This window comes from Suncus etruscus, chromosome 1 (genome assembly GCF_024139225.1).
Source record: "Suncus etruscus isolate mSunEtr1 chromosome 1, mSunEtr1.pri.cur, whole genome shotgun sequence".
Lineage (NCBI taxonomy): Eukaryota > Metazoa > Chordata > Mammalia > Eulipotyphla > Soricidae > Suncus > Suncus etruscus.
The window spans coordinates 43,457,121-43,481,159 of NC_064848.1; the positions used below are offsets into that span (position 1 = coordinate 43,457,121).

The 24,039-nt window shown below is 37.3% G+C and overlaps 1 protein-coding gene and 1 non-coding gene across 2 annotated transcripts in view; both read right to left on the bottom strand.

The window, feature by feature from the left end:
* The window catches only part of BNC2 (basonuclin 2), a 333,090-nt gene that overhangs the window by 299,174 nt on the left and 9,877 nt on the right, over positions 1–24,039 (bottom strand).
* Positions 21,796–21,902, bottom strand: LOC125996280 (U6 spliceosomal RNA). Its single transcript, XR_007491242.1, has one exon. It is a non-coding gene; the product is annotated as a U6 spliceosomal RNA (small nuclear RNA).

Here is a 24,039-nt window from a genome sequence, read left to right on the forward strand (position 1 = left end):
CTGAGCATAGAGCCAGGAGTAATCCCTGAGCACTGCCGGGTGTGTCCCACGCCCCCCAAAAAATACATTTGGCTTAAAAATCTTCTATGATAGATGAAATAGCTCTTAAAAACCAACACAGCTCACCTTCTCCTTGCTAGATATCACAAGCATTCATTTCTAAGCCCTATTTTATAAATGAAGTGACTGAGGTACAGAGATTATATAACATATCCAAAGTCACCTTAAAAAGGAGATAAATTCAACTGCTGACATAGTTGGCTCTGAAACTCTGCATGCTTCTCACCAGACTCATGGAATAGATATTGTATTTCCTATGGAGTACTATATAAATTTTCAATATAAATTTAATAAGTGAAAAATTTTAGCTTCCTAGGACAGAACAATAGTAGAGTGGGTAGAGTGCTTGCATGCAGCCAATCCACATTTACTCCTGACACCCCATATTTTCCCCCAAGCACCACCAGAAGTTTTCCCCAAGTACAGAGCAAGAAAAGTGCCAAGAATCACCAGGTATTGCACCTCCCATATTTTTTTTGTTTTTTCGGGCACACCCGGTGATGCTCAGGTGTTACTCTTGGCTATGTGCTGATACATCGGTCCTGATTTGGGGAACCATTGGGAAGCCGGAGGATCGAACCGCGGTCCGTCGTAGATCAGCCATGCACAAGGCAAATGCCCTATTGCTGCACCACTGCTCCAGTCCCAACCCCCATATTTTTTTTATGGGAATGGGAATCGAACCAACGCTGGCCATGTGCAAGGCAAATGCTGTACCCACTGTGCTATTGTTCCAGCCCCTAAAAATCTTGTTTTTTAAATTAATTTTACTATGACACCATGACTTAAAGTTACATGTAGTTGAGTTTCAGGAATATAATATTCCAGCACCACTCTAGTGTCAACGTCTTTCCACCACTGTAGCAAGATTCCTCACAATAAATTTGTCATTGCTATGCATTTAAGAAAATCTGTACCCTGAAAATTAACATGTGGAAAGCTATACGATGATATTCGTTCTTTTTTATCATTTGCACTTACCCCATACAACTCCTCTCAAATTATTTTAGAATTATGACAAAATGTGGGGAAGGAAATGATGGCACAGCAGTAGGGCATTTGCCTTGCATGCAGCTGACCTAGGACAGACCAAGGTTCGATCCCCCAGAGTCCCATATGGTTCCCTGAGCCAGGAGTGATTTCTGAGTGCATAGCCAGGAGTAACCCTGAGCGTCACTGGGTGTGGCCCAAAAAAGTAAAGATTTACGACAAAATGAATTTTTCCTATGAATTCTTCTTAACTACAACTCCAATCACAAGATAAACAATTCCTTCAAATCCTATATAGGAAAACAGAGTTTACCTATGCCTCTTTTCAGGTTGTGTGAGCATCAGGACAGTTTTAGCAGCTATTATTTTCTCCCAATGAATACCTAACAGAGGACTAAAAGCATACACTGTAACTTTACCACTTTTCAACTGAAACAGCTCAATTTTTGTTTTCTTATCAATGCTACATACTGAATTCCTTATAAAATGTATTTTAAGATAAAACAAAAACAGCAGGTTTACATCTAACTTTTTTCATATTTTCTTTCTTCCAATAGCTATTTTACAGTGTTTTTTTTTTTCAGCTTGTTTATAGATGAAAATATAAAGAGAAAAAAGTAGATTGGGAGATGTCAACCTAGCCAAATACACATTGTAGATCTTTATTTCTTCATATATGAAATTAAAATAAGTATACCAGGTATACTTATGAATTTTATAATAACTTAATAAGATAACCTGGGTACAACTAACACATTGTTAACTAAAAGGTAATAATTCCTTTACTTCATTCTTAAACTCTTAGGAATATATGAAAGTAAATGCAAAGCTAAGTACTGCTTTTAGAACTTAAAGTGCAGTGTGTTCAAACTAGGATTCCCTAAAAGAAACTCATGTTAAACAAAGTTAGATTACCACAAAAGGGCTGGAGGTCCATGCATGCTATTACCCCAGGTTCAATTCCCATAAACATAAATAAAACCCCAAGTATCTTCAACAGTGGTCCATAAGAATAATGTCCCAAGAGTAAGCCCTGAGCAAAGTTAGGCATGTCTCTTCCCACAAAATAATACCATCTATAACAATATTAAAATTCCACCCACAAGTATACAATTTTTTTGTTTGTTTTTGGGCCACATTCAGTGGCTCTGCACTCAAAAATCGCTCATGGTTTAGGGGATCATATGGGACAGCGGGGATTGAACTGAGGTCTGTCCTTGGTCAGGCACGTAGCAAGGAAAATACCCTACCACAGTGCCACTGCTCCAGCCCCAAGAATCCTATTATTTTTATAAAAGCATTACTAAAATTAAAATACAACATAAGCAACACATTTTCACTTAAATAGTTCTCAAATTTGTAACTACACTTAAAGTACTGTGCAAGATTACAACTGAACAAATTATTGCCCGTGTGTGTTATGAACTCCTATCTTGTTTAATCCTATTCAGTAGTGTAAACACTATTAACTTTAACAAGTATTTCTTTACTCTAAAATTATAAGCAAATATTCACAAAACCTGGAATAGGCTAAGATCTTTTGAACTTCAATCTCTACTTTCAAGATTAAATAATAAAGCTGGAAGCTTAAATTTAAACACATGACTAGAAATAGTCAAATGTAAAAAATACAATAGAAATTTGCCATCCCAACACTGCCTCTAAATTATGTTAGCTATAACTAATATCATTGAAATTAAAGCATCACTTTTGACAACTCTGAAAGCCAACATGGTAGTAATTTTGCAGAATGGCAAAAACATAAGCTTAACATGGTACTATTTTTAAAAGAAAAAATAAATCTGGGGGGCCAGAGCAATAGCACAGTGGTACGGTGTTTGCCTTGCACGCGGCCAACACAGGACAGACCACGGTTAGAATCCTGGCATCTCATATGGTCCCCAGAGCATGCCAGGAGTGACTTCTAAACACAGAGCTAGAAGTAACCCCTGAGCGCCACCAGGTGTGACCCCCCCCCAAAAAAAAAATCTGGCATTATTTGTTATAAACACTGAAATTAATATACTTCCTATAGCGTGGCTATAGATAACTAAAATTAAAACATATTCTTTAGGTCAGCAAGATACCTCACAAGGATAGAGCATTTGCTATGCTTATTGAATCCTGTAAAACCACCAACTCACTGTCAGGACTGAATCCTGAACACTGAGCCTTAAGTTGCCCCCAGCACTGCCAGGAGTGACAAATGAAATCTAAGACATTTTCTTTAAATTTGCTCACTTAGAGGCCAGAGAGATAGCACAGTGGTAGGACATTTGCCTTGCACAAGGCTACCCAGGACAGACCTTGGTTTGATCCCCGATGTCCTATATGGTCCCCCAAGCCAGGAGTGATTTTTGAGCACACAGCCAGGAGTAACCTTTGAGCATCACTGGGTGTGGCCCAAAAACCAAATAAATAAATAAATTTACTCACTTGTTTACACAATAAGTTTGCAGAAGAGTAACCTCAAAGAAAAGGAATGTACAGTTTATTGAACATTATATATTAAGATTTCAAAAGTATTGTCTTAACTTCCTGAAAATGGCCAGCTGTGCTATTTTTCTATTTAAAAACTGAAGAAATTAAAGATTAGGGGTAAAATTACTTAAATACAAGACTAGTTAATGGAAGATTTAGAATCCAGAGCTCTGTAATGGGACCTTAGTGAGTTTCTGGAACAAATTGAAACAGAAAAATTAGAAAATAACAAATATTAATGTTCTGATTTGGGGGGTTATATGTGGCTTTTGGGAGGGCTGGCTTCAAGAATGATATGGTGAATCATATAAGGCAAGTAACTTAACCACTCTACTATATATATCTCTTTGGCCCCCAAATATTTATGTTTTAAAGAATGTTTGTTTTATAAAGAAATTCTTTTAGATCTTAAAGGCACATTGTAAATAAAAATTATTAAATTTAAATGAATTTTCAAATAGGTTTTGAATAAATTAATTTTCACAAATAAAAAAAAGAAAAAAGAAACAAGTTGCTCTCATGATCAGGATAACAAATGTTATGACATTTACATCATCTAAATGTGCATACTATAATCTCTTCTTAATTTGCTACTCAGAACTTTTCCTTCTATGGAAAAAACTACTAGGGACCAGAGCAATAGCACAGCCATAGGGGTTTGCCTTCAACGTGGCCAACACAGGATGGACCCCAGTTTGAATCTCAGCACCTGAGCAACTTCTAAGCGCAGAGCCAGGAGTAGTAGCGGTTAGATCCTCTGGTGTACCATTTGGCCCCCCAAGCCAGGAGCGATTCTGAGCAGATAGCTAGGAGGAACCTGAGCGCCACCAGATGTGGCCCAAAAACCAAAAAATATGTAAATAAAATAAAAAAATCAAAACAAAATTCACCAAGAGAAAACTCCCATCATATTTATAGTATATTAGACAAAGTAAAAAGAAATTCTGAAAGTGAGTTTTCTCTAGTATTTAAAGGGAAATGTCTAGTCCATCTAAATAGTAAGTGTCTAATCTAAATATAAATCCTGATCTTGTCCTAGCTTTGTTTCTTGCTGATTTAAGACCTCCCATAAGCAATGTGAATGTAATTATTTATAAAGAACAAACCAGCATATAGACTCTTACTACTGAAATTAAATTCAGGAGGTCTATCTCACAAAAACATCACTTCACAAGTAATATGAAAGCCATGTGTTTAAAACTCTATTAAATACACACATACACATTTTTGTGTTAACTTTGTTTCCTAACTTTTTAGTGATAACCAACCTATCAATGGATAACTCACTTAAATACTAAGTGACTAACATCTCCTTGGAAGTTATCAAAAGTATGTTCATAAATATACAAATACAACTATGACTTTTTATATATATGTGCATTGTGTCGTAGTCTAATAAAAACATAAAACATTAAAGTTTAAAAGAGTAACATTTAAATTCCAATATTCAAACTTCATATTTTTCTTAGGTTACAAAAACAACCTACATTTTCCACATTAATTGAAGGAAAAGTTTAAGTGAACATTTTATACTGGCTTAATGCAAAATTAGAAAGCTGCTACATTTACCTACAAAGTAATCTAAAAAGTGTGTCAAGTAATTTCCTTAAATAATTCTACTACATGTAACAAACACAATCATACCTGCTCAAATAATATGCACCACCTTCAGTAATTGTCAGCCTAAAACAAGAACAGTGAAAGAGAAGACTAGAATTTTCCCTAGAGAGGGGGCAGGATGGGGATAACAGGCAAACAGATGTTTGTAGACAAATATAAAGCCTAGATATCTTCTAAAGACCAATGGTTTAAAAACAAAATTTTAAACATGGTTTAAAAACAAAATTTCTTTACAACATTCACAGCCCAGATGACTTGCATCTTTTCAAATGCTCTTCTTTTTTTTTCTAATTACAGATTGCAAATCACACAGCAAATCTCTAGCTTTTTAAAAGAAAGGATTGAATTAGAATGCTTTGGTTTAGCACTTTTAAAAGATATGGTGGGGGTGGTGGGGGGAAAAGTACCATACTTAAGTTTGTTTTGTTTTAAATTCTGATCTTCTGCAATCCAAAACTGTATTTCTCTAATATAAACCATTATTACAGAGAAATGGTTAAAGGGGGAAAAAAAAGCCAGTGAAAGGAATGAGGGAGTAGTAATGGTAACATACAGTACCATGAGCTGCAGTGGCCTCCCGTCAGTGGTGCAAGGTTAACAGATCACTCCCGGCCTTCAAGCAGACAGCAAAACACAGCCTGCGAAAAGGAGGGTTGGGGAGGGTGGTGGGGGAGAGACAGGGACTGAAGCCGGAGGAGGGCTTTGGCTTGGGCAGTTTACATAAGGAGGCAGCTAAGCTCCTTTCTGGCACATTCCTATCTCCCAACCTCTGTCCATGCGTCCTGTCATATTTTCTTCAGCTGTTAATTGTCCAGTCTGCAAGACGTTTAAATGGTCAGGTTAGGAAAAAGTGAAACCCTTCTTAGTGACCATCCCAGCATATCAGCTTCACAAGAGTGGATAAAATTTTCCAAGGGAAGTGTTCTTCTGGTAGTTCCTGAGTCTGTAAGTTATCCCCACCCCCACCTCTGCCACACACACTCCCCTAGAGGGCTAAATGCACTATGGCAATAAAACATTCATGCGACTTGGAATTTTAACACAATGCCATTTCCCTAGTTTAACCTGAAAGGAATGCACTAGTCACAACAGACTACATCATCCTGCCATTAAACCCTGCCAAGGAACCGCTTTTTTGGCCGTGCAGAGCCAGCATTGACGGGAAAGAAGGACACAGACCCACACACTGAGCACAGAGGGGCCACCTCTGCTTCCTCAGCAACACCCTGCTCTTGAACATGACCCCTCACATTGTGACCGGCTTGTGGTGCATGTGTCACTCTGGAACTTCTGCACAGCCCCATACTGAGCAAACCATTTGCTGCTCACTCTCAATAGGACTTGGGCTGTAGCCAAAGGTTCCTTCTTATTAATGCTACCATTGAATGACTTGTGTTTAAATAAGGGGGTTGTTTTTTGACATACATTGTACAGTGGTATGTTTTTATTTTCCCCTTGTTTGTTTTAGACGTGTAGAAAACAAACTTTACATTTGCATCCATAATTAGGTTATGATTACTGACAAAATGGTTTGCTTTGGGGACTACTAATCAAAAGCTGCCAGTTCTTTCACATTTAAGTGACATTTAATTTAGACTTACAAAATACAAAAACAGAAATAATTCTGATTTCTCTGGAGAATTTTTTAAAAATCTTGAAGGTGCTAAATACTAAAACATTAACACTTAACCATTTCTGGCCAATATGCTACCGACAAATCAGCAACATTTTTTCCCTCAATGTATTGACATTATTTGCACAGATTTCTGCCCAGGACCATAACTGACAAAAACTATACATATACATCTAAAAATTTAAATCACACTGGACTAGTGATTAGTGATATAGGTGCTGACCTTCCATATAGCTGACCCAGGTTCTATCCCTGGCATCCCACCAGAAGTTATTATTGGGTGCAAAACCTAAAATGGCCCCTTAGCACTTCGAGTTGTGCCCCCAGAAAGATTTTAATAAGATTAACTATTTTTAAATTATTTTAATTGTTCCAGTGGTTGGTTATCCTTTTAATTAATCACAACAGTATTCTTATAATTTGTTACACCATTATTTTGCTTCCCAACCATGCCTTTTTAGTCTATCCTCCTCAACTTCTTTCCAACTACTGAAGTATGCCTTAGAAACTTTTTGTTTTAATTTCATGGATTATCAGTTATTTTTATGATAATTAACTACTTTTATATGGGCACATTCACCTTCTAATTGCTAACTATTCCCCTCCTATACTATAGTCACAGGTTATTCTAAAAAGCAGAAAGCTTTTTTATCAAGACCTGACCTTGAACTACAGCCAGGTGAGTTGGTGTTATTTGCCCTGCAAAAGGCAAAAGGTGTTCCAGATTTAATCTTAGTGTGAGGTCATGTCCCCTTCTCAGTAACAAATGAAGTACATCTTATTTCATCTAAGAAAATACCCTAAAATACAATATGATCTCTAAGCAAGTTAACATGCACATATAAAATAAAACCAAACTGTCTTCTTTAGTGTAATTTTTGTATCCTTAGTAGCTGGAATTAGTCTTAAGCCCTAGTTAAGACTTCTTTACTTTCTCTTTCCTTTAGACATAATCATGACTTGAAAAGTCATTCTAATCCCTTCACCTTAGCCAAGCCATGCTAATTTTTCAAAGGAGGATAGCAATTAATTTTTTAAAAAGACTTATAGAGGCCAGGGACACAGCTCAAAGGGCTAGAGTACATGTGGGAGTCTCAGGTTCATTTCCTAACACCACATAGTCCCAGGAGCACTAATAAACGGGACCCCAGCCTCCAAATGTGGTCCAAAAACAAACCAAAACAAAAAAATTTGAGAGGTAAGATGAAAAGTAAACCCAACAAAGCTATAAAGCCTACCTGTACGATTGTATAAACCTAGTACTGAAATAGAACTATACTTCTTCTATACAGAACGTAAGACATTGAAACCATCCGATTAATATCACAAAGGATATTTGAGATTAAAATCCAAAAAAATCACATTTTTGCTTATATCAAGAACCAAGTTAACAATGTACCTTAAGTACTTTGGACCAAGACCATAAAAATAGAAAAAAACTAAAGCTTATAAACATGTGTGTCACATGCACCTCTCAGTTGTGTTATTTTTCTTCTTAAAGAGTTCTAAAAACTTTGTTATAAATCACTTAAAAAAACTATCAACTCACCTCTTTTAATTTTTTAAAAATAAACCCATTTTATAAGCACTCAGGGGCCAGAGCAATAGTATAAATAAGAAATAGAGCGTTTGCCTTTCATGCTGCAGACCTTAATTCAATCTCTGGCACTCCATATGGTTCCTAGCTAGAGTCATCCAGGAGTAACCTGAATGAAGAGCCAATCAGTAATCCTAAATGCAGAGCCAAGAGTAAAACCAGAACACGAACCCCTTGGGGTGACCCTCAGACATATATAAAGATATATCTATGTGGGGCCAGAGAGGTGGCGCTAGAGATAAGGTGTCTGCCTTGCAAGCGCTAGCCAAGGAAAGATCGCGCCCACGGTTCGATCCCCCGGTGTCCCATATGGTCCCCCCAAGCCAGGGGCAATTTCTGAGTGCTTAGCCAGGAGTAACCCCTAAGCATCAAATGGGTGTGGCCCGAAAAACCAAAAAAAAAAAAAAAGATATAGCTATATGCTTTATATGTATAATATACCGTGCACATATATTTGCAGCTGCATCATAGTGATTTCATATAAAAAATAGCATGTTGCAGATATCACAGTAAAAATGTATATATTGTACCAGTACCCCTAAAAAATCAAAACCTTCAATAACTCATAAAAACAAGTTCAATGAAATAAAAAGCATAAAATAAATAGTTTGGTAGAAATATTAATGTATTTTAAAAAGCACCATGTATGATGATCCATTATTACTATCGGCGAATTTTATTTAATCCAGATAAAACCATACTATGGCATATCAAAATATAATTAAACATTTTATAAATTTCCTTTTGCTTTCTATAAAGCATAAGGGGTGCAGTTTTTCTCACTCCTACAGCAATGAGCTCAAACGCAAATGTTAATTTATTCTTTTCAACAAGAGTCCACTTGGGGAGTCAAGAGATTGGCTCAATCAACCATCACAACCCTCTGCACACAGGTAGTCAACAAACTAACACTGAGTCCAAATCTCAAAGTACAAAGAAATGACCAGAAAAGGAGATGCAAGGATAAATGGGTGAAAGGAAGAGATGTGGTGTTTAATAAATAGGCTGACTAAATGAAAAGGAAAAGGAAAAAGGTTATGAGAGAAAGAGGATGCGATGAGGGTAACAAAATAAAATGCAGGTAAAGAAAAACGGGGATGGCTGGGGAAAGAGGAAGAACAGGAGCCCCACAACACAACAGTGGATCAAGCAGCTGGCCAGAGATGCTAATTCAGCGCTTTAACAAATCAATGCCACTTGAAAAGTACAATGCGAGCCCTCACTGGGTAGATGTCAGGGGACTAAGAAAATGCATTCTCAAGTATTTCACATTAAGAGGGAATAATGTGTTAATTTATAACTCTTCACCCTATACACTCGGATTATCTATCTGTGTCAGCGATTTGACTTCTTAAATTTATCAAAAACGCAGGCAAAGGGAGGCAGCTTCAGCTTCACCACTGGGAAATGGAGGTTTAGGAAAAGCCGGTCCTAGGTAGCTCTTTTAGCTATCCTATCTGGGCTACTGCTTTGGATGGGTGGGGGACTGATGGAAGTCAGCAACTAAAGGAGAAATCAAGGGAGGAGGGGAACTCCTGGTCCAGTTACTAACATAACCAAAGAAAAGACTTTCTTGGCCTGTGGTTGATTGCATTAGGTACCATCCGTCAAAAGTGACACAAAGAGAAGGAATAACTTGAATCAGCAACCTGAGCTACCATCATTAGAATTTACTTTAAGAAACTTAAGTTTCTTAGCACACCCAGAATAAGAGAGGCAGCCAACAATTGTACTGTAATTAGACAATATTCTCTAACTGCCATCGTACTTCTATAGGCAGAGCTTATCAAAATAGGAAAGGAAGGATTACGTTTAGCATTGAGAAAAGGAGGAATTCATAAAATTACTATAGCCCAATATTTAGCAAGGGAATTAGAGGAAACTAAAAGACCTATTTATAAATTATCAATTTTTGCGAATGTTTTTCTAATTTTTTTTTTCATGAGAAAATAGCTAACATTTAATAGGACAGCATAGTTTTTAACACGAAGGAGAGGAAGCATGTCATTTTTTTGATGTCAAAATTAAGCAGTTCCGTTGTCAAGGTGCAATTAATGAAAATTCAGAAAAGCAAGGGGATTGCAATTTCAGATTAGAAGACTATGTTTTGAGAAAATATTTTAATTAAGATCACAGCTTCCAAAAATTAAATAGTTTTACATATATATGCATTATGTAAATATAAATGGGAAAAGGCCTATGACAGTAACTATGACAGTAACTATTTTGTGACTCACTGAGATTTTTAAGTGGCACAGTAGTATTTTAAACTGGAAGTATTTTTATTTGCTACTTGTACAAAAGCAATGGAAATAGACATTCTTATTTTTGAGGCATTCATATGTAAATGAATTCTGATGAATGGAAATGAGATGCTATACATGATGGGCAACATTCAACATTTATTTTTTTTTAAAGGCAAAGTTTTCTCATTCACTAAAGCTTGAATCTCTTTCCTTCCACCTCTGAGCACATAAAGAAATGAAAGACAATGATGGGCCTTCCTCCCGCTTTCTATTTGCTAAATACTATTATAAGGCTATTCCTGACAGAAAACAAACATTCCTTCAATCTTATGTTTTGTCTCTTTTCTGTAAAAATAATATCACATAAAAATAAATCTAGGTATCCAATAAGAAACTTGAAATTTTAAGTGAATAATCAGAAATCACATAGCTATGCTAAGCCAAAGAGTTAAAATGTCCAAAGACCCATAATTAGTGAATTTTTTTTCTTTCCATGGAGATATTGCCTAATTAAAGAATATATCTCTTTCCATAAAATTTTAGGAGACAATACATATCCTGAACAGTATGATTGCAATGAGAAACAATCATATTTGTACAATCTAACACATCCACACCCACACCATCTCCTAAACCCCTTTTTCCCTGAAAGTAGCATGCTGTCTGTCCCTCCAAGCTACTCCCACATTAACTATTATTCTTATCATCATGGTACCATTAAATCCCGTTTTCCCCTCCCCTTCCACAACCATGTTCACCTAAGGGGTTAAAAAGACTTCAGTACATTTGTGACTTGTCAGTGACATATAATACCCGGGTCCTTCATGCAATCAACTTTTACTTGACATGTATTTGCTCATCACAGGACCCGCATTACTACTGGGAAAATGAAGAAAAACCTAAATTAACACTTGACATTCAATATGGTCAAGTCCTTAATTGGCTGGGCTTCCTGAGAAAGCAATTTTCTATTCCCCAAACTGTTCGTGTGTCATGTGTGGAGTGCAGCTCTTGGCCATCACTGCTGTCCCTCGCTCCCTCTAATGAGAGCAGATGAATTAGTGCTACGTGACACGATTTGAACAGGGCTTCCTCCTCCTCCCCTCCCCCACCTCTCTCCTATACCAGTGACAGCTGTGTGGCAAGTAAAGAAAAGAGAAATCCAAGAGCAAAAATACTGTAAAAAAGATCATTTTTTAAATGAACCTTAAATGTCTCACTGAAACTCCAGAACAACAAGGTCCTTTAATTATGGAGGTGGAGATGGGGGGTGGGGGGCCAGTGTTTCAAAGATCAGGGAATTATCAGGCTATGGTTGATTTGGGTTGTATTAACTTCCAGCAGTGTCTTCCATTCATTCCCAGCTAGCAGTATTAGATTGCACTGGTCTAATTTAAATTGCATTTATATACAGTTGAAAAAGTTTTTTTAAGGTCTGGAGAATGGGTCAACTAGGAAAAAGACAAAAAGCATGTAATGGTTATTAAACAAAGATAAACACATCCCTAAGTTAAAAAGTCCTTTTTAAAAAATAAATATTTAGATCATGAATAACCTGTAGCAAGAAACCATGGGACTATACTTTGGTTTAAATACTGTTCAAGTATGAACTCAATGCTTACTATTCAATTTTAAATCATTTTGTTGAATCACCTTCGATGAATTACTAAAACAAGACTATTTGAGCAGTGCTTTAATTTATTATTTTGAAGAAAAGGGGGCTGGAGAGAGAGCATAGAGGTAGGGTGTTTGCCTTGCATGCAGTGTTCGAATTCCGACATAACATATGGTCCCCCAAGCCTGCCAGGAGCAATTTCTGAATGTTGAGCCAGGAATGGCCCCTGAGCGCTGCTGGGTGTGACCCAAAAAGCAGAAGAAAAAAAAAAAGAAAGAAAGAAAAGAAAAGGAATATTTTCTGCTTTAGCTTAGTAACAAATGAATGAACCCAGGAAAAAGCAAAGCAGAACTGCAACCTTTCTATTTAACAATATGAAATGGTAACTTAAAAGATTTTTTAGTCTAAAATGGAAGTAATTTTTAAAACTTAAATTATTTCATCAAATAAATTACTTAGGACCAACAGAACTGATGGAGGGATACTTGGTAAATCATATTTGGGGGAAAGCTGCATGCATCAAGTGAAAACAACTGGTAAAAAATCAGTAGCACCTGAGCACTTTACTCGTCATAACTGAGAGCTAAGAGACTGGCAGTATACTAGAAATTTTACCAAGATGGTACTGGTGCTACAAAACCAATTTAAGGAAGCAAAGTACAAAATTCAAGTATAGTTCCCTGATTCAAGTAAGAAACTTGATCGTTAATATTCTAAAAAATTCTTTAATAAATCTTTTTTTTTTTTTTTTTTGGTTTTTGGGCCATACCCGGCGATGCTCAGGGGTTACTCCTGGCTGTCTGCTCAGAAATAGCTCCTGGCAGGCACGGGGGACCATATGGGACACCGGGATTCAAACCAACCACCTTTGGTCCTGGATCGGCTGCTTGCAAGGCAAACGCCGCTGTGCTATCTCTCCGTAATAAATCTTATAAAAAGTAAACATGAAGTAAATGGAATATGTAGATGTATGGTGAACCCACTTTGTACAGTTTTTTAAAGTTATAACCTGAAACCAGATTGTTATTTATACAAAGAGAGTTGGGCCACACCCTAAGGTGCATTCTTGTATCTATTCCTGGCTGTGAGTATAGGTGACCTCTGGCTGTGTTTGGAGGACCATCAGAAGCAGCAGGGATTGAATCTGAATTAGCTGCTTTGCAAAACAAAAGGCTTATGCCAGTATTATCTCTCCAACCTCCCTCAGGAGTTACTCCTGGCTCTGCACTCAGAAGTCCATCCTGTGTTGGTCACTAGCAAAGCAAATGCTTTACCACTGTACTAGCGCTCCAGCCCCCATTAAGATTAATTTTATATTTTATAGTTATGTGAAAAACAAGAAAGGTGAGGTTTATAATAAGGTTTTTTTAAGTCAACTCAATATAAAGTACTGATACATTAACATGATAAACTATAAGAAACATGAGAACATCTAACATTTTAAAACTTGTGGGAAGGAGAGAGATAATACAGAAGTTAAAGAGCACTTCACAAAAAATACTAGAACTCGAGGGACAAAGTAAATGTACATGTTAAAATAAATAAAAATAAAAAAGTGACATTTCACACTGAGCAGTGTTTGTCAAATGCATACAAGTTCTATGGGGAAATAGGGATGTTTGTTCAATAATTAAAAAAATACCCTTGATGATGATGATGATGTTCTGAACTAATAAAAAGCAAATTATTTCTGATAATCCAAAATTAGATTTGGGGGAAAAAATACCTAGAACTACATCATCCCCCAAGCACTGCCCAGGACTGACCTTGGAGCACAGAGCCACAAAAGGCTCACAGGAAATGCCAAATGTACCCCTCAACACCCAAAATTTCTAAATAAATAAAATTTGTTGGAAGATCTTTCCAGGAAATATGAAAAGTATACACCATAAATACATTTTGTAATTATTTTCACTGAAGCAAAACAACACAATGAATACAAATCCTGCATAGTATGCATTATAAAGATCCCTTTTTAGAATGTAATTCAGAAATTATGAATGAGCAATCTATCAGGTGGTTGTGGTTGACTGTGTGGTAGTGATAGCAGCTATTGAACCCAGGGAAATCCCACACATGCAAGGCACGCATATGTTTTATCAGTAAGCCACACACCCGCCCTATCAGATGTTTAAAGAAATAATTTGATATTCTTCAAAAGTAAGTCCAGCGTAATACATTCAGTTAACTGCTACAGTAGCATTATTACCAGTGAGCAATAAAGGGCAGTGTATTCTGCCAATAGCTCTATTGTGACCTTTGCAATACTGACTAGTCCATCAAATTCCATCTCTAAGATGCAAGGTGAAGACAACGATAGTTTATTAACTGAGGCAGAAACTAAAGACCGGAGTCTCCAAGCGGATTGGCATTTTAGGGCAATAAGGAAACTTTCCCTAAAAGAAGCAGTTACACCAAGTGGTCAGGCTGGGCTCCGATGGTGCAGAAACTCACATTTTAGAACAACCAATCAGCATTTTCCCACTCAATTATGTTTTAAAGTATTGCGGTGAAAATAAATCTAGGAATTCGTAAAATAGGATCAATGACTCAAGTTTAGAAATGAAACAGAATGTTGACAAGTTTAAAGTAAATTACACCAAGTCCTATCTTTTGTTTATATTACACCCAGCAGTACTCAGAGTTTATTCCTGGCTTTTCTCTCAGGGATCACTGCTCCTAGAAGGCTATGGACCGTCTGGATGCTGGGGATAATACGCAGGTTGGCAGCATGACATACCCACTGTACTAATTAATTCTTCAGCCCACCAACTCCTATTTTAGTGGGGGAGGGGCAACTTCCAACCATTGCTAAAATGATGAATAAGCAAAATTCAAGAGGGCAATACTAGTATGTCAGAAACAAGTCTCTATTCTTTACTGAGAAACTTCAAGAACCACCTGTAAAAAAGCACCATTTTTGTCAAGAAAGATTATTTTTGACTTAAAAAAAAGTTAAATGTGACTACAGCAAAGTGACATGCTTAAACTTGATATTCTCTGAGAGCTGAGTAGGCTTTGAAGCTACTAATATACTTGAAATGGTTCTATGGAATGTTAAGGCTTAATGTAGAGAGTTGGTGCCACTGTCATGCCTACACAAAACTATGTCAACCTGGAAAGAGCTGTATTAATAGCTTCAGGGTATTTAGAATAGAGGGCTTGCCCCTCCTTTTTTATTAAAATTTTACTTTGAACCCTCAGAAGAAGGTACATTAAAGTTTTCAACTTGTTTAGCATAACTAAAATCAAAATACTCTAAACTAGGAAAGCATAACTTATGCCACCCACTTAGATCATGTTCCTTTCACATTATACACTCTCAAAAAGTATAAACACAGCATGGGAAGGGGGATAATTGCTTTCAAATAATCAGACAAAGCAGTAGAAGAGATTGTGAAGTAGGCAAGCGAATTGCCTTGCACATGACCTGGGATACATCCCCAACAGAATGAACCAAAAATAGGGAGACAGAAGGAAATAATAAAGCTGAAAGCGGAACTCAATGAAGTGGGATACATCCCCAACCTGGCAAATGGTCCCATAAAACTATCAGGTATGATCATTGAATGAAAAGCCACAAGTAAGCCCTAAACACTACTGGGTCATACCCCAAAAGAAGGGGTTTGCTACATCAATCAACAACATATAAATATTTTATTGGGGCCGGGCGGTGGCGCTAAAGGTAAGGTGCCTGCCTTGCCTGCGCTAGCCTTGGACGGACCGCGGTTCGATCCCCCGGTGTCCCATATGGTCCCCCGAGCCAGGAGCAACTTCTGAGCACATAGCCAGGAGTAACCCCTGAGCGTCAAACGGGTGTGGCCCAAAAACCAAAATAAATAAATAAATAAGTATTTTATTGATTGGCTTTTTTTTAATATCCAGTGGTATTCTGGACTTATTCCTGGTTCTGGGCTCAGGGATCACTCCTAGGCAGGGTTCAATGAACTATATTTGGTGTCTGGGATTGAAGAGGGAGATGACCAAATGTAAGGCAAATATTTAGCCCATTGTACTATTATATGGCCATTTCAAATATCCAAAAAAAAAAAAAATTAACAACTGAAAGTGTGTTTCATTCTCAATTTTTTACCCCTTCCCTTATTCTCAATTTATTGCTACTCTCTTTATTGAGTGCTTCCTTTCCCTTTCTATAAAAGTTAGTTTTATCTAATTCCCAGGTTTAAGTTCTCCGAAAGTAGTTATAGCTGTGCTGACAATGAACACCGGAAACACAGCACACCAGTCATTCCGACACACTTATAGATGCCTCATAACAAACTACACACCAGTCATTGATTTAAATAACTGACTTATCATAAAGTGAATTCTTAATCTCTGGTCTTGTTCTCCAGTCCAACTCTCCTCTGTAGTTATAGAAACACATCAACAGTTTGTTACACTGGAATGACTCCCCTCTGGTATCTGATACTGTCCACTGATGCTGTTCTACAAGACTCTAGGCAGATCTAGGCACATCTAGGCCCCATTTGCAAATCATTTTAACAAAATGTTCTTGTATCCAGTTCCCACAAAAATCAATAAGAGAATGACCTTTCATTCGAAATTCAAACCAATTAATTACCTGTTCTGCTGAAAATGTTGATATCTGATTTGCCTGGAGAATTTCAATTATAGATTATTTCCTTTAAGGAGTCCTTTCAAAATATATACACTGAAAACCTCATCTTATACAATATAAATGTTTTCATTAAGCTTTATATGAAAATTATGGGACATTTTCCCCTAATCCATTTCTTCTTCATGGCATCACACTCAATTTTCCAGGAAATCATATAACTATAATACAAAAGATTCAAGACCAAGAATCCATCAATTAAAGGTAGTTGTATTCAGCTTTCCAACTGATTCAATGATCAGCACTAATAATTTATTTTTCCTCAGAATTTACAAATCTCCATTTCTTTCCTGATAAATTTTGTCCATCTACATTTGTTAAAATCCTTTACCACTTTCGGTTTTGCTTTTTTTTTTTTTTCTTATATATAGGTCACCAGGAGAAAGCAATCAGCTTTCTGATACCAAAGCTATCAGGACCAGTACTATGTTTAGTTTTTTTTTTCCACTGCAAAAATTAATTCAAAATTTTATTCTACACAGAAGAGAATTCCCAGGATGACTGACCATATGCACTATAACTATTATCTTCATCCATTAAAAAAATTATCTAAAACAGAGGTTCCTATCTGGCAGCCAAGAGGATGGAATATAGCTTGCAGATGAGTTTTCTTTAGACCACACAGTTTTTAAAATATTTGAAAAGGTTGCCAAGATTTAAAAATTGGGAGATTTCATATAAAAGGCTGGGTTTCTTGCTCCCCATAAAGAGAGAGAGGATCTGGAATCAATGGGTTCACATTCCCACCTGGCAATAATAAGATGCTCGCAGCTTGGTGTTAGAACTTCACTGTGGTCAATATAATCACTATGGCCAAAATAAAGAGATCACCACAGTCCCCAAAAGACTCACTTTTTGTTTTGGGGTCATACCTAGTGATGTTTCGGCATTAATCTTGGTTCTGCATTCAAAACCATTTCTGTCTATGATCAAGGGATCATATAAAGAAAGTGCTGGGATTGAACCAGGTTCGGCCACATGCAAGGCAAGTGTCCTCCCTATTCCAAGACTCACTTTATTCTTTAATGAACACTACCTCAACATGACACCTTTTTATCAATAAAAACAGATACTGTAAAAAGAAAGTATAGTTTTTTAAAAAAATAAGGATATTTATGAATAAGTATTATTTTTAAAATGTTTATTTCATATTTCACAATGTAAGGTACTGCTGCTGCATACCTTATTTATTTGATATTCATGAAATACCATATTTCATTCGAAGTATGGTTGATTAGAAAACATAAATGTGGGCCCGGAGAGATAGCACAGCGGTGTTTGCCTTGGAAGCAGGTGATCCAGGACCAAATGTGGTTGGGTTGAATCCCGGTGTACCATATGGTCCCCCGTGCCTGCCAGGAGCTATTTCTGAGCAGACAGCCAGGAGTAACCCCTGAGCATCGCCGGGTGTGGCCCAAAAACAAAAAAAAAAAAAAAAAAAAAGAAAAGAAAAAAGAAAACATAAATGTGGGGCCATAGAGATAGCATGGAGGTAAGGCCTTTGCCTCACATGCACAAGGATGGTGGTTCAAATCCTGGCATCCCATATGGTCCACCTAGCCTGCCAGGAGTGCTTTCTGAGCCTGGAGCCAGGAGTAACCCCTGTGAGCTGCTGGGTGTGACCCAAAGACCAAAAAAAAAAAAAAAACATAAATGTGATGTTAACTAATTTTAATAGTTAAAATATTAAGGCTAATTTATCAGTGGTAATCACATTTTATAAATACAATGATTTAGAATGCATTTACATTAGGTTTAAATCAACCACATTTTTTTCTGTAGCCTAGGAAAGATGCTGTAAAACTATTAATAAAATCGGGGCCGGAGTGATAGCATGGAGGTAAGGCGTTTGCCTTTCAGGCAAAAGGTCATTGGTTTGAATCCTGGCATCCCATATGGTCCCCTGAGCGTGCCAGGAGCAATTTATGAGCGTGAAGCCAGGAGTGCCCCTGAGAGCTGCCAGATGTGACCCAAAATCCCCCCCCCCAAAAAAAAACACCTATTACTAAAATCGACACCCATTTTAATTTTTCACATGTTAACAATTCTAAACTTTCTTTCTAGAATAATCATATTCTTTTTTGTTGTTGTTGTTTTGTTCTTTTGGGCCACACCTGTTTGATGCTCAGGGGTTACTCCTGGCTAAGGGCTCAGAAATTGCCCCTGGCTTGGGGGGACCATATGGGACGCCGGAGGGATCAAACCGCAGTCCTTCTTTGGCTAGCACTTGCAAAGCAGACACCTTACCTCTAGTACCACCTCACCGGCCCCGAATGATCATATTCTTAAGTGAAAACTGACCCTAATATAAAAATAAAATACATCTTTAAGGTAAATTTTAAGTCAACCTTTAAGAATCAAGAATATTGGGGCCGGGCGGTGGCGCTGGAGGTAAGGTGCCTGCCTTGCCTGCGCTAGCCTAGGACGGACCGCGGTTCGATCCCCCGAAAAACCAAAAAAAAAAAAAAAAAAAGAATCAAGAATATTATTAGAGCAAATGTTCATCATTACCAGTTCCACATGTATGCCATAAATTGACACTGATACTTACATTAGACATTATTAAAAGTTCCAATGACCCCAAAATCAATGTATAAATCCTTAAAATAATCATTATTATCTAAAAGCAGATGTCTATGACAAAATTACATATTGTATACCTTTCTGGTATACAAGTACAAGAAAAAAACGATCAGGAAGCTCACCACAAAGAGTGATGAGTTTAGTTAGAGAAATAACTACATTTTGAACTGTCCTAATAATGAGAATGTATGAGGGAAATGGAGAGCCTGTTTAGAGTACAGGCGGGGGTCGGGCGGGGAGGAGGGAGACTTGGGACATTGGTGATGGGAATGTTGCACTGGTGATGGGTGGTCTTTACATGACTGAAACCCAAACACAATCATGTATGTAATCAAGGTGTTTAAATTAAAATAATAATAATAATAAAAAAGAAAAAAAAGAAAAAAACGAACATTTCACCAATTTCAATCAACCAGACACCATAGTATTTCTACATATTAGTGAATTTCACAAACAAAAGTACCCTTTTAGCAGAGGAAGAAAAGTATATTCTTGCTTCATCCAAGGATACTACTAGGTATCTATGGTGTACAATTCAGTATAAAAATCTGACAAATAGATGATGAACAGTTATATCCCAAGTTATTTAAAATGAAGTTTAAATCAACATTAGTGTTTTGAAATTACGTTTCATCATTGGCCCACATTCTTGAAAGATTATTTTTTAATTAGGTGTTTCCTTCCTAAGAGAGAAGCATTTTTTTCTTTCATTTTCACATTAAGAAAGTAACCCTTGAACATATGCCAAATTTACTTCACAATCAAGGCTTTAATCCTGAAATTCTCTTGATTCTTAACAACCTGGACAACTTTAAGTAAACAGTTCACAAAATCATAATAATCGTATTGCATTCCTTAACCCCACTGAAAAGGAGAAGAGAAAATGCCATTGGAATGAGCCCTATAAATATGAATTTAGGCTACATATTGGAAAAATAATATATTGTTATGGGAAGCATTTTTCTTATCATCCATTACGTCTGAACTCTGGGCAATTAGAAATCTGGAATTATGTTTCTAATTTCTCCCTACTACTTTTTACATTTCTTTTTTTTTTGAAACCACGTCTTTGTGTTTATTTTTGTTTTTGGTCCATATCAAGTGATGCTCAGGGAAGTGAGGGATTATTCCTCGTAGCAATCAAGGAACCATTGTAGTACCAGGGATCAAAACCAGGTCAGCCATGTGCACCTTGCCTATTGTGCTATTTCTTTAGGACCTGGAACCATCTCTTAGGTGCGTTTTACAAAGGGGGAGGGTTTTGAGCTATATAGTTTAATGCTCAGAGGTAATTGCTGGCCTTGATCAGGAGACAATATACATGCCAGGAATAAAGCAAGGGCCCACTTATGTGCCTGATAAATGCCTAAGTCCCTAACATACTCCCCAATCCATTTAGGTGCTTTAAGAGAAGGGTCCTATGGGAAAGAATAGTATGCATGTAAATTTTTACATTAGTTTCTCTAAAGCATCTTAGCATTATTATGACTAAATTTATTATTTAAATGTATGGCTTTAGAAAACATGAAACCCACTCAATTGATTAAAAAGCTAAAAATATAAAATAAGAAATCTGGAAAATTAAATCATGGAATTTGTGTTGATTTACCCTATTATTTTTGTTTGTTTTTGGGTCATACCTGACAGATCTCAGGGGTTATTCCTGGCTATATGCTCAGAAATCGCTCCTGACAGGCACCATATGGGAAGCTGGGATTCGAACCACCATCCATTCTGGATAGGCAGCTGTGTGCAAGGTAAACATCCTAGCGCTTTGCTCTCTCTCCAGGCCCTTCCTCTATGATGTTTTGTAGAAAAAATCTTTAGGAAAAATCTTTAACTTCAACCCATGTTTACGAAATCTTTAAGCTTGTCTTTCTGGTTTCACATAATAGGTACAGACTACAAATATACTAACACATTTTTTTAATCTTTGCTTACATTTTATTTTGGGGATCATTGCTCCCAAGTAGTTATTTGCAAGGATCAGTTATTTGGAGGGCTACTCCTGAGCTGATGGGCCAGTGTTCCATCTAGTGAGACATCTAGTGAGACTATTCTGTGCTTAAGGGGCCATGCAATGCCAGGGATCAATTCTGAGACTTCCTATCAAAAGATATTCACTGTAGCTTTTCTTTTTGGTTTTTGGGTCACACCTGGCAGTGCTCAGAGGTTACTTCTGGCTCTATGCTCAGAAATCGCTCCTGGCAGGCTCGGGGGGACCATATGGAGATGCTGGGATTCAAACCACATCCTTCTGCATGCAAGGCAAATGCCCTACCTCCATGCTAACTCTGCAGCCCCTGCACTTTATTCTTTTTTTTTTTTTTTTTAAATATGGAACGCTTCACGAATTTGCGTGTCATCCTTGCGCAGGGGCCATGCTAATCTTCTCTGTATCGTTCCAATTTTAGTATATGTGCTGCCGAAGCGAGCACTGCACTTTATTCTTAATAATAAAAACTAACCATAAGATAATATCTTTAGTATTAATGTAACCTATCTTCTTTTGGGACTAAGGTATTACAAAAGGTCAGAAAGGCAGCAAAGAGGGTTTGGCACTTGCCTTGAATGCAAATGGTTCATGTTGGATCCCTCAACTCCCCAAAAGGTTTCCAAAGCCCATCAGGAGTGACCCCAGAGTGCAGAGCCAAAAGTATGCCCTGAGCACCACTGGATGTAGCCACAAAATCAATCAAAAATAATCAAGATGGGGCCAGAGAGATAGGATGGAGGTAAGGCATTTTTCCTTGCATGCAGAAGGATGGTGGTTCGAATCCTGGCATCTTATATGGTCCCCCGAGCCTGCCAGGAGTGATTTCTGAGCGTAGAGCCAGGAGTAACCCCTAAGCAGTGCCGGGTGTGACCCAAAAATGGAAAAAAAAATCAAGATGGGGCCGGAGTGATAGGACAGCTGTAGGGTGGTTGCTTGCATGCTGGCGACCTGGGAGAGACCTGGGGTTGATCCCCAGCATCCCATATCCCATATGGTCCCTCGAGCCTGCCAGGAGTGATTTCTGGCTGCAGAACAACCCTCAAAAGTAAATCCTGAGTGACTCCCGGAGTCACCAAAATAAAACAAACCAAAACAAACAAACAAAAAAATAACGGTATTACACTTAATGTCTTCTTACTACTATTATCACTAAGTTTTAGAAAAGAGAATCTCAAAGTAGACTCATTTCCATGTTCTTCTTTTAAGATAGTGAGAGAGCAAAAAAAAAAAAAAATATATATATATATATATATATATATATATATATATATATACACACACACACACACACTAGAGCCTAACAGTGGACTGTCAGACTATTCAGAAGGAAGATAGCAGTTGTTTTATTAAGGAAAAAATTATTTTGGGGGTCAGAGCGATAGCACAGCAGGTAGGTCTTTTGCACTGCATGTGCATGTGACCGATCCAGGTTTCTATCTCTGTCATCCCATATGATCCCTGGACCCTGCCCAGACTAACTTCTGAGTGCAGAGCTTCAAAGTAAGCCCTGATCACCATCCAGTGTAGCTCAAAAACAAAAGAAAAAAATTATCTTTTTTTTGGGGGGGGGCATATCTACCAACATTCAAAGCTTACTTCTGACTGTATAATTAAGCGATCACTCTTGGAAATGCTCAGGGGACTGACTATAAGGGGTTCCGGGAATTGAATCCAGGTCATTCCTTGCAAGGCAAGTGCCTAACCCCTTGTACTATCACTTAAGCTCCAATAATCTTTTTAAATAACTACTTAAAATAGCTAATCACTTTACCAAAAGGATGTTTTTAATACAATGAACATCCAAGCGTTTCTGATTATGAGAAAATGTGTAATATATTACTGATGTATGAATGTAGCCCAAAATGCAGAATATGAAATGTGCTTGCTATCAACAGATTAACACTTCATTTTCATTGCTGTAACTTCCCTACATTCTGTGAAAACTCCGTTTATTTTATTTAAACAATGATGCATGAAAATCCATGGGCCCGAAGAGATAGCACAGCGGTGTTTGCCTTGCAAGCAGCCAATCCAGGACCAAAGGTGGTTGGTTCGAATCTCGGTGTCCCATATGGTCCCCCGTGCCTGCCAGGAGCTATTTCTGAGCAGGCAGCCAGGAGTAACCCCTGAGCACAGCCGGGTGTGACCCAAAAACCAAAAAAAAAAAAAAAAAAAAAAAAAAAGAAAATCCAAGGTGACAGGCAAGCAGGGTTTTATTAAGTGCACAAGACCTTTATTCCCGTAACACATATTCCTGAATAAAGTCAGGGTTCAAGCTTCCAAGCTGGCTACTGAAATGAGCTGTCCCAGATTTGGGATTTCTAACTCTTTTATTTCTAAACATTCTCCTAAATTTATGATGTAAAAAAGAAAAAGAAAAAATGAAAAATCTTTTTCATAATGTCCTTTGGTCAAGTGATAATAAAACTGATAATGGCAGGCACTTCAAAGAGCTCAGGGGTCATTAACGACAGTGCTTGGCAGAAAAGAGCTGGAAATAGAATCAGTATCATCTGATGCAATGAAAGAACCTTAAATGCCTGTATAGTCTCTCCAGCCTGGTAATTTTATAATTTATT